Source organism: Lepidochelys kempii, chromosome 5 (assembly GCF_965140285.1).
Source record: "Lepidochelys kempii isolate rLepKem1 chromosome 5, rLepKem1.hap1, whole genome shotgun sequence".
Lineage (NCBI taxonomy): Eukaryota > Metazoa > Chordata > Testudines > Cheloniidae > Lepidochelys > Lepidochelys kempii.
In genome coordinates this window covers 75,111,693-75,131,466 of record NC_136384.1, presented here as the reverse complement: position 1 = coordinate 75,131,466, position 19,774 = coordinate 75,111,693, and the positions used below count along the sequence as shown (strand labels likewise).

The window sequence follows — 19,774 nt, the reverse complement described above, 5'->3', positions numbered from 1 at the left end:
GCTATCTAAAAGAAATATTAGAGGAATGGCCCTCTAAATACAGTTTATGTGCGCCCTATTTTAAAAGACTGGGAAAGAAAAATATTACCAAATCTAATACACTTCCTGAGCACCAAATGTAATTTACATTGGTAAATAGATTTTCTAGTAAAGTCAATGACCTTGACTTTGATCACAACTGAACTAATGGAGCTGTGACCCTGAGGATTTGTCTTCACTGAGAATTTTAAACATTTTCCCCCCACCATTGGTCTATTACCAGCACAGTTCCACTGCTGAGAGCACCAGTTGAGACTGGCTACAGGCATTTTTATGACCATTTCATCTAAAGCTGCTCTGAGCTGCTGAAAAAGACAGTAAACCAGCATTAAAAGCTGTCATACCCAGGATCTCACTTTGAATAGGATTCTAGGGTGTTTGTGTGTGTTTGACAGAGAAGAAACGTGAACTGATCCTCAAATTATCATATAAAGTATCCCCTTTCATGCTTCCCAGTAATGGATTGGGATTGATAAAGGTCCACTTATACATTAGCTTCCTACATTTTAATGTGTGCATAATTGTATTCTGATCAGGTCTTAAAAACATGGTGTTAAATAGAGCTGGGTGAAATATTTTGACCACAACATTATTTAACTGAAAATGCAGATCTCGGTTGACCAAAGCATTTAATGAATTTGTGTATATTTTGGAAAATTATTTGTAAACTATGTAAAAAGGAAAAAAACTTAAACCAGTGGCTGAGGCAAAACCTTTTTATTGGGGCCAACTTCTGTTCGTGAAAGTGACAAGCTTTCAGACTACACCTAGCTCTTCTTCAGGTTCCTGTCCCTTTGACAGTGCTCTTCCTCTCCCATTGTCTAATTTGACAAATCATCAGAATATGTTCTTGTGATGAAAAATATGCAGTAAAAGTAGGTTTCATTTTATGCTAACAATCTTTGAGGTAAAAATTACTCACCTGCTATGTACAATCGTGTTTTCAATTTCTAATGTTTTTTCTGCTACTAAGATGTACAAGGTTATCAAATAGAAAAAAACAAAATTAAGTTTCCGCTTCACCTCTCTTGTTGGTTGTAGTGAAATGAAAACTAATAGTGGTTCATTGTAATGATGTGGACAGATTGTATATCTCCCATGGTCTTGACAAGGCAGAGGGACAGTAGTAAATGGCTGAACTTCAAAAAGTCTGGGAGTTGAGGTCAGTTCATCTGTAGCTAGAAGCTCAAAGTACTCCCCAGATGTGGCTAAGCATTCCTGTCTGTATTTCACAGAGGATAAGTGACTTACTCTTACTCTCTGAACAAGGTATTTCCACTAAAATTGCTTGCCTCTTTCTCTGAAGTATTTAGTAATAGTCATTATCAGGAACATCACTGGACTAGATGGGTCACTGGTCTAATCCTGTATGTTAATTCCTATGTTTCTGTTGAATCATATCCATCTTCAGCATTGAGGTAGGAAGGTATGTGCATTGTCCATTTCTGTAGCGTATGCACAGCTACCTCAGCCATCCTCCTCCCCCCACTTCTCCCCTCATATAAATTTGTAAATCAAGCCACAGTCCTCAGTGGCTTGGCCTCCTCAATTCAGTGGAAGCATTTCAGGCTCTGCACACCAATGGAGAACAGGATGCAGACAGGGATTTGGATGGGAAGGAATAGGTCTGAATTTCTTTAGACCTGGTTTGAAACATGGAAAGCATGTACAGGAAATGAAAACCTTTGGATGGGTGGGGGAACGTTTACAGCATCTTCACAAAATAACCTTGGTCAGGGTTCAATACTGGTAGCTAGGTACTGATCTACTCCTTGCTTATTTAGCTTTTTTTTTTTTTTTTTTTACTTGATGAACTGCTGGTGACATACTCAGGAGGCAACAAAGAATAACGATAAGCAAATTAGTGCATTAGCTTCCTGTATCTTCCAACAGCTAGAAAATGGATTCCTAAAGTCAGTGTGATTCTTAAAAGAATAGGGTACAAGATTTTAAATTTTTCAGATATGTGCTACTTCTGTGGCTTTATTAGCATGTGGATAAGCCTCCAGCTGGCTTCTTGGTTTTTGAAAAATCAACTGGAAATCTAACTTATTAAAAATGAGGAATACTGCCTTAAATCGGGTTCAAAAATGGTCAACAGAGCTTTCTAAATCACATACTGAGCAAGGCAGCTCACTTTATTGAGCTGAATTAATAGCTCTTTAAAAAAACCCTTAATTTTGTATGGAGTTGGACTAGATACAGTAGTCATTCATCTAGACTATTGTTAGTAGCTCCTTCTGAATAACAACCAGAAAAACTTAACTGAAAAATTGGCTTAATGAACTAGTTATCCACTCCCAGTTCCAAATGCTTTTTTATTTTTTGTTTCATTCAGAATCTGGAAGTGTGTGCCAAATCGTGGATAAACACTGTCTTCATTTCCCTAATAGCTAAGAAAATGACTTGCTATGCTCCTGCTGGCTCCATTATCAGGTTTGAAATTCCCTTCCAGCACAGTTATGGGGTGAGATTTATGACAGAAACACTGTGTTGCCTTTACAGCTGGTTTTAGTTTCTTTTTTGAAAGGAATTGTCTCCCCCTTTTGTATCAAAATTACAAGAAATTTCTTACAGCAGCATGTTTACCAACATATTACAGCACATACAACAGGGAAAATAGTGTACATTGCTGAGATCTTTGCTATTGCATGGTGAAGACTCGGGCTCATTGGGAAACTTTTTTCCTACCCTATGAGAATTTGAGATTTTGAAAAATGTTCTAAACCCAAATTGGGACAAAGTTGAAACCTCAAATTTTTGTGACCCAACAAACAAAAATAATCAGTTCAGGTCAATTGAAGTGACATTTTTTAAATGTTTCATTTCAATTGAATGGTTTGTTTTTAAAAAAATTTCCTAGTATAAATTAGATAAAATTTCAAAAACAAGTCACTTTGAACCAAAATCCCATCCCAAACTTTTCACTTTGAAAATGTAGAAACCAGACATTTTGACAACTGTGAAATTCCTTTTGATATATTTTAAAGTTGGGAAATTTGTCTAAACTGACCCTGTCTCACTAACAGTTTTGGATTTGACAAATTTAGCACTTTTTGACCAAAAAAGTTTGTTGAAAAATTCCCCACCAGCTGTAGTGGTGACCTTTTACTCTTGAAGTCTGGGTTCAGATTCCATCTTAGATCATATCTGAGAATGAGTTTGGTTATCTCACACCAGTTCCTATTGGATATTTGTCCATGTCATACACCATATAATTTGCCATTGTCCACTTACAGGGTGCATCATTTTTAAACAGCAAGAGTATTGTGGGTCAGGATTGAAGTGCACTGACAGAAATCTATGGGATAGCTTGCACAATACCTGTAAAAAGAAAAGGAGGACTTGTGGCACCTCAGAGACTAACAAATTTATTTCTCTAAGGTGCCACAAGTCCTCCTTTTCTTTTTGCGGATACAGACTAACACGGCTGCTACTCTAATACCTGTAAACTTTAGCTAGTACAACTATGTTTTCAGGGGCATCAACTTCAAGTCACAATTACCCTGGAAGATCCATCAGGCTACTGGCTGTGTCTTTCTCATTCTTTCCTGTTGCAGCTGTTCCACTTTATTAAAACACTTAAATATTAATTAGAGCAGGAACTGGAACCCAGGTGTCCCCCCTCCCAGATAAGCCCAAACCACTAACACTAAGTCCTAACCAGGCAATTGTGGGGTGGACCTCTGTTCTTTCCTGTTTAAACTGTTCCACTTTGTAGAAAATAGTTGAATAGTAACTGGCACAAAGAAAGACAGTGAACATGACTCTGTAGCCTGGTAGTTACTCACCTAAGTAGTGGGACACTGGGTTCAAATACCTGCTCCAGAGTGAGATGCAATCTTGAAAAAAGAAAAGGAGTACTTGTGGCACATTACAGACTAACAAATTTATTTGAGCATGAGCTTTCGTGAGCTACAGCTCACTTCATCAGATGCATTCAGTGGAAAATACAGTGGGGAGATTTATATACACAGAGAACATGAAACAATGGGTGTTACCATACACACATGTAACGAGAGTGATCAGGTAAGGTGAGCTATTACCAGCAGGAGAGCGGGGGCAGGGGGTGGAGAAAACTTTTGTAGTGATAATCAAGGTGGGCCATTTCCAGCGATTGACAAGAACGTCTGAGGAACAGCGGTGGGGGGGAAGAGGGGGAAATAAATAAACATGGGGAAATAGTTTTACTTTGTGTAATGACCCATCCACTCCCAGTCTTTACTCAAGCTTAAGTTAATTGTATCCAGTTTGCAAATTAATTCCAATTCAGCAGTCTCTCGTTGGAGTCTGGTTTTGAAGATTTTTTTTTTTTTTTGAAGAATTGCCACTTTTAGGTCTATAATTGAGTGACCAAAGTGTTTGAAGTGTTCGCCGACTGGTTTTTGAATGTTATAATTCTTGATGTCTGATTTGGGTCCATTTATTCTTTTACGTAGAGACTGTCCAGTTTGACCAATGTACATGGCAGAGGGCATTGCTGGCACACGATAGCATATATCACATTGGTAGATGTGCAGGTGAATGAGCCTCTGATAGTGTGGCTGATGTGATTAGACCCTATGATGGTGTCCCCTGAATAGATATGTGGACACAGTTGGCAACGGGCTTTGTTGCAAGGATAGGTTCCTGGGTTAGTGGTTTTGTTGTGTGGTTGCTGGTGAGTATTTGCTTCAGGCTGGGGGGCTGTCTGTAAGCAAGGACTGGCCTGTCTCCCAAGATCTGTGAGAGTGATGGGTCGTCCTTCAGGATAGGTTGTAGATCCTTGATGATGCGTTGGAGAGGTTTTAGTTGGGGGCTGAAGGTGATGGCTAGTGACATTCTGTTATTTTCTTTGTTGGGCCTGTCCTGTAGTAGGTAGCTTCTGGGTACTCCTCTGGCTCTGTCAATCTGTTTCTTCACTTCAGCAGGTGGGTATTGTAGTTGTAAGAATGCTTGATAGAGATGTTGTAGGTGTTTGTCTCTGTCTGAGGGGTTGGAGCAAATGCGGTTGTATCGTAGAGCTTGGCTGTAGACAATGGATCGTGTGGTGTGGTCTGGATGAAAGCTGGAGGCACGTAGGTAGGCATAGTGGTCAGTAGGTTTCCGGTATAGGGTGGTGTTTATGTGACCATCACTTATTAGCACCGCAGTGTCCAGGAAGTGGATCTCTTGTGTGGACTTGAGTCTCCCCATCCCAGGTGAGTGCCCTAAATACTAGCTTTTAAGAGGTGCCACTTCTGTTTTGTGAGTGGTGTCTCATTTCCTTTGCATTTATTAAAACTACCTAATACAATCTTTCATTTGACCCAAAACAATTTTTTCCAACTTTTTCAATTGTTTGAAAATATTGTAGAACTTCCAGCAAACTGAAAAATCAGTTATTTACATTTCAAATATTTTATTTGAATTTTTTTTAAAAGTCATGTAAATTTATTGTCACTAGCAAACTATTTGCCCAGCTCCATAAACTGTATGAATAAGAAAAGATGTTTTATAGATTTTTGTTTTATCTATGACAAATTAACGATCAAACAAATACTCTTTGGATCGACCTTTAATTTTTCTTTGGTGACTATTTGCATGTGAAAACTAATATTTCTACCTTTTGGGTTTTGCAAAAGAGTTGAAAATATTTTTTAAACTGTTGATTGGACTAATTCATGAAAATATAATCCCCACCTCTCATTTCATCAGTGTGAGACAGTTTCCTTCATTACTGTATTTCACTTGTTGCATAAGCATGTATTCCATGAGCTTCTAGCTAGAATGTAGATTTTTGACCTGAGGCTCTGTTATGTTCCATAATGTCAGTAAGGCTCCTGTACCTTAGCATTATGTTTTTACTAAATATACCTAGGAAACTTGTTCTGAGGAATGTTAGAGTATATGAAATCATATTTAACTCAATCATTATTAGTCCCCGTTCCCTCCCCCCAATTGCCCAATGCAATAATCCACATTGTGGAGCAATTTCCCTGTAAAACTGCATTTTAAAAAAATGGAATTTGGGAATTTTAGGAATATAAAAGCCAGCGTTATAGTATCTACTCCCCCTCCCTTTTCTGGTTTTTTTTTTAATTTTTATTTCTACAACTTAATGGCAGCCAAACTAATTATATAAATAGTAGGGTTTTCTCCGCTCAAGGATCCTCTGTTTCTTTGATGCAGCTCTGAGATTCTCCTTCACGTCCTTCTCAATTTTAAACCCCAACCTTAAGATTCCATGTCCTAGCCAGTTACCCCACTCTTCACTAAAGCCCTGACCCTACAAGCTGAACTGCATAGGTGGGAGACGGTTGATTTTAATGGCACTCCAGTTGGACAAACGATCTGCATTGTAACTACTCAATTGGCATGTAAGCAGGACTTTTCTGATCATAGAATCATTGGACTGGAAGGGACCTCGAGAGGTCATTTAGTCCAGTCCCCTGCACTCATCGCAGGACCTGTGAATCTAGACTTATAATTTAGACCTGTGAATAGCAGGGGTTATGTGAACCAAAGTCTTCCCACAGGGCAATACAGAGCTCTGACTAGGCCAGTAGATCAGTTGTGCTTAAATTTAAAAGCACGGTTTGTGGCTAAGTTGTGAGACCTTAAACACCTTTTCAACCCATATGAATTTCATGGCTGTTACAATCCCCAGCAAAACAGGATTGATAAGGGAAACATAAATGCTGACACAACTTTAACTCTAATGGTATGAACTTCCCAACTAATAGAGTGTTTTATTTCATCCTTCACCAAGCCATTTCAATTAAGTGTTCTCTGATATATAAATTAGACAACACTATGATTTTATTCTTATTTGGCTGTAATGCCTGCATCTGGGGGATAAAAAATCCAAACGTAAGTAATACCAGAGTACTGAACATTTGGTTCATTGAAGCATTAAATGTTGAGTGACCTTCAAAGCTTTTTCATGTGGGAAAATTACACTTTGGTTTCTGTGCACATACATCAAGGGGAAATTAGTTGCTTATCTGGACTTCCTGGTGTAATCATCCAAATTAAATATTTGGCTATGCTTCTTTGGATGATAGCTGTCTTCCTCTTACTGTAATACAGTAGAATATATACTGAAACAGGAACACAGAGCATCTCCTTAGCTGTTGTAAATTGGTGTAGCTTCAGTGAAATAAACACAGATGCACTGATTCCCACCAGCTGAGGATCTGACACAAGAGCCTGAGGAGGAAGGAACTGGTCTTTGCAGTCACAGTTCAACTGTATCACCTATTTCTGCTTTACCATAGGCATCAAGCATCGATACCTCAAAGTCCAATAGAGTTTTGCTATGTTCTATGGAGCAAAAATAATTTTTTTCACAAGGAATTTAGGGGGTGCAGATTAATCTCTCAATATATTCTAATACACACATTTTTCACTGTTGACTGTAAAATAGAAAGAATGACTATACCTGTCTACAGCCATACTCAATTGTAAAGAGTGTTGGCTTCCAAGGCTTAGAGATATTGAGCCATACTAACGTATTAACTCCCAAGCAGAAAATTATTCTCCACTATTTCTGTATCTTGCATGGCCAATGCCATACTCAGCAAATGTGCTCACTGCAGTCTCCATGGGGTGAGTCCTTGACTGATTTGCTGGAGGAAAAGGGGGTCCTTGCCTCCTTGAGGGCAACCCCCGCTACACTACGTACTATAGGGGAAGTGGGGGAGAAGATGTACAGGGAAAAATCAGGAAGCCCATTCTTAGCTTAATAGGACTGGCAACAACAGCTACAACAGGAGGAGCCTGAGCAAAAGTAAAGGCCAAGAGGAGACACCAGATGCCATTATTATTCACCTTGGTTAACACAATGTGGGAAGGTGTGAGGGGGTCAAACTGATGGTCAGAGCAAAGTGGGATTTAGGGTTGATCCAGGAATTGTTCTTTGGGGGACAATTATTTGGTCTGACATGTAGCAGTGTAGGGTAGGCGGGGGCTGTGGAGCCTCAAAGGGGTAATCTGACCAGGAGGCCCGTAAATAAAGAGGTGGCTAAATTCATACCTACCTGTCAAGTTCAGGCCAACTGCACCTTTGTTTTCCCTCAGTGGTCCAGCAAGGGTACCAACTCCCAGGCTTCCTGCTCCCTAGCCATTGTCTGTCTTGAGTGGAGATCAGCATCTCTCTCTTCTGACTAGGGTATTTCCAGGCTGCAAAGTTCCCTGGCTTCACTGTGTTTGTTCTCAGCAGAGGCAGGTTCCCCCAAGAATGCTTACTTGCTCTCTTTAGAGGCTGATAACAGAGTGATTGCAAACCTACCTTTTTAAAAAAACAAAACAAAAGCAGTACAGAGAGAACCTTAAAAACAATAAAAGAATCTACACACACATGCTAATAATCTTCCCAGAGATCAAACCAACCCTAAATTGGGCTCTGGCTGGAATAGTCCTTTCAAACCCCACCCAGGGGGGTTTCTTTTGTGATCACTAGTTCATCACTGCTTCAGCACAAAACAAGCACACCCATAACATGTTTTTTTCACCTTTTATGCTGTTCATGGGTCTTTGATCTGGAGTTTCCAGGACCAGGTAATTTTATTAAGATGATGTTGAAGTAAAAGAAAACAGTACAGAAGTTTCTGGTTATCAGGGAATAAGGTACAAATTATCAAGGGGTGCGAAATTCGGTTTAGGAACGGGTGGCGTACGGAATACATAATCTGCAATCTCCCTGATTGGGGGTAAAAGGTTAATGGGTCAAAGTATAGACATTGAGATATGGGGGTATGTTGTTCATATAATGGCTATGTTCAGGTGTGGAGTATAATGAGTGGATAGGATGATGATGGATTTACCGTCATTTGGTGAGATTTAATGTTCAGTGAGTTTAAGTTTCCAGTTCATATGGTCCAATGGAAAAAGTCTCTCGGTCCCTTTTTCATAGTTGATGCACGATGTCGTTCCGGCTCACACCTCCTGGCACTGACAGTAGCCAGTGATGTGTTTGATGTAGATGTCCCTGGACCATTGGATGGTGTCCAAGACCATGAGGCGCCGCATGAGCCGTGCGTAGCGTCGACTGATCCCACAGGTCTGCAGCACACGCTTGTTGCAGGGGTCCCAAGCGCCCAGGGCTCTGACGATCAGGGCATCCATCTGCACCTCGTGGCCCTTTGCTCTCAGGGTGTCGGCCAGGAGGGCGTATTTTTCCAGCTTACAAACTTGGGCTTTGTGGAAAGCCAGGGTCCTGTTCCTGGAGACCATGACATCGACGAGGATGATCTTTTTCTGGGCCTCATCAGTGACTACCATGTCAGGTCGCAACTGGCTGTCAGTCCCGGGAATGGCGCAGTTCACGGTGATCTCCCCCAGGCACGGTACAATGGCATTCACCAGGTGATTCTGGATGGCATTGTGGCACAGCTGCCAGGCTCTGGAGTGGGGCTTTCAGCTGCACAGGATGTGGGGAAGGGTCTCATTGGAGTAGCCGCACTTCCTGCAACGTTTGTCTTGGTTGGAGGGTGCTCTGCCGATCCGCTTCTTTGTCGCGTCATGGAGGGTGTTGGCCACGATGTTCCTTACCATGGCGTCTGGACACGTCAGCAGGTGGAAGGCGTGGGTGATCACCGCAATGTCATACAGATCGCCCATGCGGAGGACGTTGGCACCGTCGTGCCTGTGGGCGATGTAGACCAGCTCGTTTCTGACTCTCTGGGGAAGGAACAGCTACTTCTTCACCAGCTGCCTGACAATCTTGTCTGCCTTGTTGACGGGTACCTTCGCCACGGTGGATCCCCTTAGGACTAATGAGATGTGGGGGATCAGGAAGGTGTTCAGGGCGTTTATCTTCTGCCACGGTGCTAGCAGGGAGGCGGCGATCTTGGCGGCATCCTGCAAGATCTCCTGGATGGTGTCCTCGGGTGTCTGCCAGACACGGAAACCCGTCGGCGTGCCGAGGTGCTGGTACGCCTGCCCCTCTGCCAGGGGGATGATGGGCTCGTCCTGGATCTGGAACCCCGTCGTCTGCACCGAGTCCTTTTTGCTGCTGTCCATGTGGAGAGTTAAGCACTTGTTTGCATTGAAGCGGAGCCCCATTCAGTCGGCAGCTCAACTGGTGGCATCTAGCATACGTTGGAGGCTCTCTGGGTCGTCCGCAGTCAGGACCAGGTCAGCCGTGTAAGCCAGAATGCTCACCCTCTCACCGTGGAGGTTGAAGCCATCTGTGCCATTGGAGATCACTCACAGCAACGGCTCCATGGCGAGGTTTAAGATGATGGGGCTGAGGGGACAGCCCTGCTTAACTCCACTCCGGATTGGGATCTTGGCGGTCTCCCCTTCGACTGAGTGAATGGTGGTGCTGCATCCCTCGTACACCTCTCGGATCACACAAAGGAAGTTCTCTGGCATCCCAAACTCCTGGAGCGTAGCAAAGATGTGGTGGTGGGGCATGGACCCAAAGGCGTTAGCCAGGTCGAGCCACGCTACCGTGCACTGCCTCCGCGCCCTTCTGGAGTTTCCAGGACCAGGTAATTAGTACACCATATGTTTTTCCTCCCCAGGGCATAGTTTCAAAAGGGTGGAGTCAAAGTGGTCATTTGTATTTTCCCTACCTTCAACTACTTCCCAGGAAATTCTCTGCCAAGGTATTGTTCCAAAAAGTCCTTTTAAGTTCCTAATACCTTCCACAGATTGTAAATTCTCTAGGAAGATGACTAGTGCATATATAAAATTCCATAATAACACATTCACAACTGCAATTTTACTATAATTGACCCCAAGGTTACTAAACTTAATTCAATAAGTTCATTAGGATATTGAGTGTCTGTCATAGTAACCAAGGAACTTTGGTGATTCTTCATTGGTGCATATCATATTGAGCATCAGAGTTACTCAGGGAGAATGGGGTATACCTGATAGGGCTCAGGGAGCAGATATAATTTTGTCTGGTATTAAGGAAGGAATCAGTGAATATTTGGGAACTCTGGGGTGGGATGAAGGGGAAGCCAGCCAAGCCTAATTATTGGTGCCTACTTGTGACAGGTGTCCAGTGCATGTGCATATTATGGAAAGGATGCAGTTATTCGATAAAATGGATTGGAAAGGGATTTGAAAGAGTGTCCCAGAAGGGAGCTGATCAAGAAAGTTTGGGGGCTCTTACATCTGTTACAGAAGGGAGCTGACTGCCCTTCCTCCCACCTCCCCAGTCCTGCATGCATACACCCCCACATGGGATCTGAGGAAGTGGGTTTTGGGCTTCTCTATCTGGAACAGTGGAGAGCCAACCCCCCTCCTTTTATAGCCCTCATTCGCCTCATGTAAAGGGAGGCCAGTGGGGGTCCCAGGAGCAGGATAGCTGGGACCAGTTTGGAGAATATATGCAAATGATTAAGGAAGAAGATGACCTGCACTGTGCAACTTATTCCTGGGTACGCCAAGTGAATAAAGTTGGCCTAATTGAACCACATTCATTGCCTACTGTCTGTCTTCTCGCATGGCCAGACAAATGAGAGATGCACTCGTAGTCCATCAGTGAAGTCCTATTTCCTACCAGTATCTGGATAAGCAGTCAAACAGATTGCTTGAAGTTTGTCTTGTATACGATTAGGGAAATATATGCAAAGGGGTGAGTATTTCTCATACTGCTTCAGAATGTTGATCAACATTTCAGTCACTGCAACCATAAGAAAAGACACTGACCGTGCATGTGCACGCACACGTGTGCAGTCCAAGTAACACATTAGCTACAAAAAACACACTGAGAACATTCAAAGTCAGCAATAAGGTCTGGTTAATGTTTGGATCACCTCCGGGCTTCCCTCATGTGTGGCCTCCTGAATGTGGACAATAGCAGCAGTGTAATAAGAGCACAGAGGGAGTTCTAGTCTCATTCGTATATTGCTTCAGACGCCGTATTAATTTGATCCTGTGTGGTCTTTGTGATAATATCCATAAGGTGGTGACCATATTAGCTGCATAATTCAGGCTTTGCACCCATTTTTACCACTTGATGAAAGGTCTCACCAGAGTCCAAAAAAAGAAGAAAGATCTTCCACTTCACCAGTTTTGTCAGGATTTACAAACCATCTGTATTTCTGTTGAACTTATTCTTGATTCAGAAAGTAAAATGTCTTGTGTGTCACACTGGATATGTGTGTCGTGTGGGGTTGTTATACCAATAAAATAAAAACCAGCAGGATCTTATTAAAGGGGGAAAGGCAAAATGCCACATTTATTGTGAATACAGAAAGAATCATAGTAAGCAGTTAGTTATAGCTATAACATTCCATTCAATTTCATCTTTATTCACAATTCATTCATACACACACACAGGGGTTCTGCAAGGTTATCATCATAGTTACCAGCTGTCATAAATATAAAGGGAAGGGCAAACCCCTTTGAAATCCCTCCCGGCCAGGGGAAAGCTCCTCTCACCTGTAAAGGGTTAAGAAGCTAAAGGTAACCTTGCTGGCACCTGACCAAAATGACCAATGAGGAGACAAGATACTTTCAAAAGCTGGGAGGAGGGAGAGAAACAAAGGGTCTGTGTGTCTGTCTATATGCTGGTTTCTGCCGGGGATAGACCAGGAATGGAGTCTTAGAACTTTTAGTAAGTAATCTAGCTAGGTATGTGTTAGATTATGATTTCTTTAAATGGCTGAGAAAAGAATTGTGCTGAATAGAATAACTATTTCTGTCTGTGTATCTTTTTTGTAACTTAAGGTTTTGCCTAGAGGGGTTCTCTATGTTTTTGAATCTAATTACCCTGTAAGATATCTACCATCCTGATTTTACAGGGGGGATTTCTTTATTTCTATTTACTTCTATTTTTATTAGAAGTCTTCTTGTAAGAAAACTGAATGCTTTTTCATTGTTCTCAGATCCAAGGGTTTGGGTCTGTGGTCACCTATGCAAATTGGTGAGGCTTTTTATCCAACATTTCCCAGGAAAGGGGGGGTGCAAGTGTTGGGAGGATTGTTCATTGTTCTTAAGATCCAAGGGACTGGGTCTGTAGTCACCTAGGCAAATTGGTGAGGCTTTTTACCAAACCTTGTCCAGGAAGTGGGGTGCAAGGTTTTGGGAAGTATTTTGGGGGGAAAGACGCGTCCAAACAGCTCTTCCCCAGTAACCAGTATTAATTTGGTGGTGGTCGCGGCCAATCCAAGGACAACGGGTGGAATATTTTGTACCTTGGGGAAGTTTTGACCTAAGCTGGTAAAGATAAGCTTAGGAGGTTTTTCATGCAGGTCCCCACATCTGTACCCTAGAGTTCAGAGTGGGGGAGGAACCTTGACACCAGCCTTAGAGTTGCTCGTGCCAAGTCACTGGCCAGGTGGCCTGGACACGAGGAGGGAGCAGGGCCTTGTCAGATGCTCATCTGATGCTCCAGGAAGTTGGTTTGCAGAATCAGACCCCAAAGTTCTCAGTTTCTACAGTCCATTTTTATAGGAATTTATTCCTATACCAGTCTATGGGAATTGCTTCATCATGCTGTTGCTGAATCAATCAGCAGATGTCATATTCCTGATGGCTCCGTGTTGCCAGATGTTATCTTGTTCTTCAGTTCTCCCATCCTTGAGACTGTTGGGTAGATTCCAGTCTGCCCTCCGGGGTCCTCTGGTTGTTTCCACTTGATGCCTTCTTTGGCTGATGGATACTGGATTCTTAGGCTGGCACTTCCCTGATCATTCATTTATTATCCACACCAAGCATCCATCCACATACATCCTCTATCTCTATTTTAATCACGATTGTTAACAAAGTGAGATAAATACAACAAAAGGGCGGGGAGTCTCTGTGTGCTGTTTCTGTTTTTACAAAGTATTGCTTTGAGAGCAGACTCTGTTTAGGATGTACTAACACAATTAGCAGCCAAAAACCAAGAGACCTCCCTCTTAATTCGTAATACCCTGGAATTTAAACTATGGGGAATCAAACTCATTTGTGATTTTAATACAGAACTTCTTTAATATGATCCAACAGGGTGGGGACATATACTTCAGTGGTCAGAATGAGGCACTGTAGTGGGAGAACTGTTTTCTGCTATACCTTGAACCTATTTACTTACACACACACACACACACACGTTGAGACAAACTATCAAACTGAGGTTAAGTTCAGACCTCCATCATGTTCATGCAGCAGAAGTAATATATTTGTTACTATTTTTACCACTAATGTTGTTCTGCTGTGTCAGGGTGAGGGGAGCAGTATGGACTGTCCAGTCAGGTCAATCCATGATCCTTACCTGCCATAGGGCTCTAGTCAGTGAGTGGACCATCCACTCCAATGTGGGGTATTTGGAGACGGTCTTGAAGTGTACAGGACAGGAAGGTGACCTAGTATCTGTGGAATGGCTTTGCGGTTGCTCTTTCCTCTAAGGGAGGATTCCATTCCCTGGAATACCTGCAAAACCTCTCTTTACACAACCCATTTCAGGATAAAGATTCAGCAGGATTTAACACTATGTAAACAATAACACATTCCAGATCTCTGAATGTGTCACAGAGGAAACTACTGGGTGTTGAGTTCTTCTGAAAGACTAGCCTTTATTTAGGTGCCTAAATGGAAGCTGAGGTCTTCTGAAAATCTGATCCCAATGATGAGTGCTGGCCTTCAGTTCTTTTGAAAATCTGATCAGAATATATACCTCATTTCTGTGACACATTGGAGAAGTGCTGATGGACTCAATGGTGGGAATGAATTATTGCACACACAGTGTTCTCTTACAATTAAATTAGACGTGTGTGTAAAAACATTAACCATATAGCTATTTATATTCATTTTAATGTTCATCAACCATGACCTCTTCCCCTGGGATGGATGTAAAGTGTGTTGAGGACTAAGTTGCTATGCTGGTTCTACACCTTTCAGGAGTTCCTGGCTGGCTGGCTTTCTATCCTTATCCACCACTGGAGCAGTGCATGGGGGTTGGATTGGAGCTGAGAATCTGGTCCACTATTTTAGTGGCAAAACAATGGTATCACAGCCAACACAGACCTTCCATAAATTTTGTCCACAACTAATATGTACTTGTGACTACCAGTATACACTGTTTTAAGGTCTGATTTTGTGCCATTTGGTTCATATGCTAAAATCACAAGCGGCTTTACTAAAAGGCTGAAGAGATAATCCTAGAAATGTAGAGTTAGAAGGTACCTCAAGAAGTCATCTAGTCTGTTTTCCCATCTAACTCTCCCAATGCTGATATAGAATTATACCTAGACAAACACCTGTCAGATCATTTAACCTGTCTTAAACCTTAAATGAAGGGGATTCCAGAGCCTCCCCTGGTAACCTGTTCTATTGCTTAACTATTCTTATAGCTAGAATTTTCTTCCTGAAATCCCACTGAAATCTTACTGCAAATTACTACCCTCAGAGTGGACACGGAGAACAATTGATCACTACTTCTTTGACAACCTTTTACATATTTGAAGACTTATCGTGTCTGCTATCTGATTTATCTTTTTTCAACAGAACCATTGATAACTACTCTTTTGAGTATGATTTTTTCAACCAGTTGTGCACCCAGTTCCAATCAGCTGAGCACCCATAATGGAACAAAAGCATCTTGTTGCTAGCTGTATCTGCTCAAAGGACTGTCAGCCAGTATTTAAATCACACATGTTTATTATAGGCCTATTAAGGTTGCCTGGCACTTCCTATTATAAGAACCTGTCTTTGGTGGCTTATAACTTTGCCAAATTTTAGCTGATTGTGCATATAAAATATCAGCCTAATGTCTGCATCAGGTTCAATCATTTTGAAAAATTTCAGGCATTATGGTTTGACCACTTCTGAGAATGAGAACAGTGAATAATACATTGTTTTGCCCACATTAAAATTCTGGTGACCTTTTCTTTGAGATGCTCTAGTAGCCCCATGCTTTGGAGCAGGGAGTCAAAATTTGGCAAGGGGTAGTCTTTGTCAGGGATGTGCAAATCCACCTAAATTTGACTCCGTTATGAGCCTTTGAAAAATCACAGGTCTCACTTACTCAATAGAGACTTGCTTGAGCTTCTTAGCTAAAATCCCTGAAGATTCCATTGGCACTACACATGCTCCCAGCTAGGGCAGAGCAAAGCTTTCCTGGCAGCTACAGCTCCGGGGTGCTTTAGGCTCTGCGAGGGCCATGCTCCAGAACTGAGAGCAGGGTAGTTTCCTTTCTTCTTCTGTCAGGGTATATGTCAAGGCTGATTCCCTACTCTGGCACTTTGAGTGCAAAAGGTGGGGGCCCTGAAAGATTCTAAAAATTAATACTGGCCACTCTAGGCTTGTATTAAACTCCCAAGGTTACAGCTTCTCTCTGACCTTGGATGGGTAGATGCTGCCACCAAGTGCAAAAACACCCCTTTTGACCCAGGAAGGCGCACTTGAGAATTCCTCCCTGTGGAGTACCCTCAAGCTCTTTCACCCCTCCCCTACTCTCCCCCCGGGGTAGAGCTGAGAGAGGGAAAAAAAGGAAATCAGCTGTTGCCACCAGCTAATTAAACAACATGCACAAACCAATTAGGATACAAAAAACCCCAATCCTGTTCTTAAACGTAATTTTTATTAAAAACAAAGAAATACATCTGGAACTTAGGCTATTGTTAGATTTAAAAAGAGCAAATATAATAATTAAGCATCAATAATGGTTTTTTTGAGGTCCAGTTTAAAGGTTACAAGCAAAACAAAAGCACCTGAGTTAGCGCAGAGGAGTCCACAAGCCATAAAGAAATAAGAGATAAACCTAATCACGTCATCTTAGACATTCCCATATCTACTTACATATCTGGGGGTTTCAAATAAGTAGTTTCTATGTATGATCTGATGGTTTTTCTTGCATGGTTTAAAGCTTCTTACAGCACAGTTCAGCCCTGTTCCTGCTGTGTGTCTTCTCTCTCTCCAGAGAACAACAACAGACAGACAAAGGGAAAGTTTTTTCCCAATTTTAAAAAGTTCTAGCCCTCCTATTTCCTCTTTTGGTCAGGTGCCCACTCCCTTCCTTTTACCTATGGGCTTTTGTAACCCTTTACTGGTAAAGCAAGTAGAGCACAGCTACTAACAGGGATCTTATGGGAACTGGCTGGCTGGGTGTCCATAAAAGGTAGCTCCCCCCCTTCATTTATCACAATATGTCTATGCTGCAACCCCCTTTTCTTTCTCTCCCCCTCAAAAAAGCCCCCCACAGCAGTGGGTCTCAGAGCCCAGGTCAACTGACTTGGGCTTGTGTTACGAGGTTAAAAATAGCATGTAAAATTTCCACTTGTGCTGCAGCCTGAGCTCTGAGACCCTCCCTCCCTAACTGGGTTTCATAGCCTGGTTCAAGGCTAAGTAGGAATGGCTAATGGCTATTTTTAGCCCCATTGTGTTAACCTGGGCTCTGAGACTCACTGTCTTCTCACCCAAACCCCCTCAGTGTGGACATACCCTCAATGATCTCCCTGCTAGTGCTGAAGCACGTGCTGCATCATTTGAATGCAGGCCAGAGAGTAAAACTTGGGGAGTGGGTGGGAATAGGCAGAAGAAGCTGTACCCTGTCTCATTTGTTGCAAAAATTGAAAGGCCTCCAGTGAATGAGGCAGGGGATTCAGAAAGAGAAGAAGGCCTCATACTTAAGGCAGTTCAATGATGCCCTAGGAAATTGAATTCCATCCCTGCCTCAGCCACATAGTTCCTTTATGCTGTGTTCTTGTAACCCTGATGGTCCCAGGCAATGTTCCCTCTAATTTTTGACAGGCTGTGTGCACAAAAAATTTCTTCTGTGCAAATTGTTGTGCTTCTGTGCAAATTTTTGTGCGCACGGTGTTTTGCCATGTGCGCGGGGTATAGGATCTGTGTGCGCACGCACACAGCTTAGAGGGAACAGTGGTCCCAGGATATTAGAGAGACAAGGTGGGTGAGGTAATATCTTTTATTGGACCAACTTCTGTTGGTGAGAGAGACAAGCTTTTGAGTTGACACAGAGCTCGTCTTGAGGTCTGAGAAACAAAGGCTATGTCTACATCAGCACTTTTGTCAGTGTAAGTTGTCAGTCAAGGGACGTGTTTTTCACACACCTGACCGACAAAAGTTTTACTGACAGAAGTTTCACGAACAAAAGCACCAGTGTGGACAGCGCTATGTTGGTGGGAGATGCTACTGCCGCTCACTGCGGGTGGTTTAATTACGCCGGCAGGAGAGCTCTCTCCTGTCCGCTTAGAAGCAGCTACATGGGAGACATTACAGCAGCGCAGCTGTGCTGCAGTAGGGTCTGTAGTGTAGACATAGCCTAACTAGTATCACTGCTAAATACAAGATTTGAACAGATTGTTTAATGTGAGTTGTTAACACATATTTCAGGGGACCATTCAAGGTGAAGTGGCCCATTAACACCCCTCCAGTCATAAGGCGCAAAGGAAGGGTGGAATGGAAAGCAGCTGGGGGGAGTTGTAAATCGGTTACTTATTACGGTTTATTACAACAAATCCAATGCCTCTCTTCAGTCCATGATTTTTAGTGTCTAGAAAAGTTATGAATTTAAGCTCCCAGGCTTGTCTTTTGAATGTGTTGTGCAGGTTTCCTTTGAGAGTGAGAATTGTAGATATAGAGTTCAGAGTAGCAGCCGTGTTAGTCTGTATTCGCGAAAAGAAAAGGAGTACTTGTGGTACCTTAGAGACTAATGCTCAAATAAATTGGTTAGTCTCTAAGGTGCCATAAGTACTTCTTTTCTTTTTGCAGGTATAGAGTGATTGTTTTGTGAAAAATGTTCACTCACAGATGATTTTGTCTTATTTTCCTGTGTGAATTCATTAGAGAGCATAGTGTTTACCTGGTTTCAGACACATAGTTGATAATGGAGCATTTAGTGCAATGGATGGGGTATACCACATGTTGTGATAGTCATGTGTAGGACCTAGGGATCTTGAAAAGTGTTGTGGGGGGTGTTGATCATTGTAGCACTGCAGTTTTTGTATCTGTTCTGGCAGGGTCTGGTCTGCTTTGTGTTGGTGTCCTGGTCTATGAGGAGCTTGTTTCTGATGTTGAGCTAGGTGTCTTATTTCCCCCCCCCTTTATTTTTTGAAGGCCAGAAGTGGGGGTTTAGAAAAGATTTATTTCAGGATGGGATCCCCATCGAGTATGGCTTGAAGTTTTTTGGGGATCCAGTGTGGGGTGGTAGGTGACAACCCTTGAAATGTGTTAACTACTTATGCTGAACAATCTGTTCAAATCTTATATTTAGTAGTAACTCTTTGTTAGTTTTCCAGACCTGAAGAAGAGCTTGGTTGAAGCTCAAAAGCCTGTTTGTCTCTCACCAACAGAAGTTGGACCAACGCATGGGGTTGCATCCCTGACCACCTTGACTCCTGTCCTCTATGACTTTATTTAATTCTTATTTGAACCCTGCTATAGTTTGGTCTTCACAAAATCCCCTGGTAACAAGTTCCACAGGCTGACTGTGCACTGTGTGAGGAAATACTTCCTTTTGGTTGTTTTAAACCTGCTACCTATTAATTTCATTGGGTGACCCCTATTTCTTGTGTTATGTGAATGTGGTAAATAACACTTCCTTATTCGCTTTCTCTACCCTATTCATGATTTTATAGGTCTCTATCATATCCTCTTTTTTTTCCAAGCTGAAAAGTCCCAGTACTTTAAATCTCTCCTCATACAGAAGCTGTTCCATACCCGTACTCATTTTTGTTGCCCTTTTCTGTACCTTTTCCAATTCTAATATATCTTTTTTTGAGACGGGATAACCAGAATTGCATGCAGTATTCAAGGTGTGGGAATACCTTTCCTGTCTAATGCCAAGCCAATCATTTAAACCAAATTTTTGTGG

The 19,774-nt window shown here is 42.2% G+C and overlaps 1 long non-coding RNA gene across 13 annotated transcripts in view; it reads left to right on the top strand.

Moving 5' to 3' along the window:
- Positions 1-19,774, top strand: part of LOC140911533 (uncharacterized) — a 402,004-nt gene that overhangs the window by 48,070 nt on the left and 334,160 nt on the right. For 2 of the 13 annotated variants that reach the window (XR_012159030.2, XR_012159023.2), the window contains exon 1: positions 12,452-12,577. The exons of the other annotated variants lie outside the window; for them this stretch is intronic. This is a non-coding gene — a long non-coding RNA (uncharacterized LOC140911533). Of the gene's footprint in view, positions 1-12,451; positions 12,578-19,774 lie in introns of those variants that run through there. 13 annotated transcript variants of the gene reach the window in all.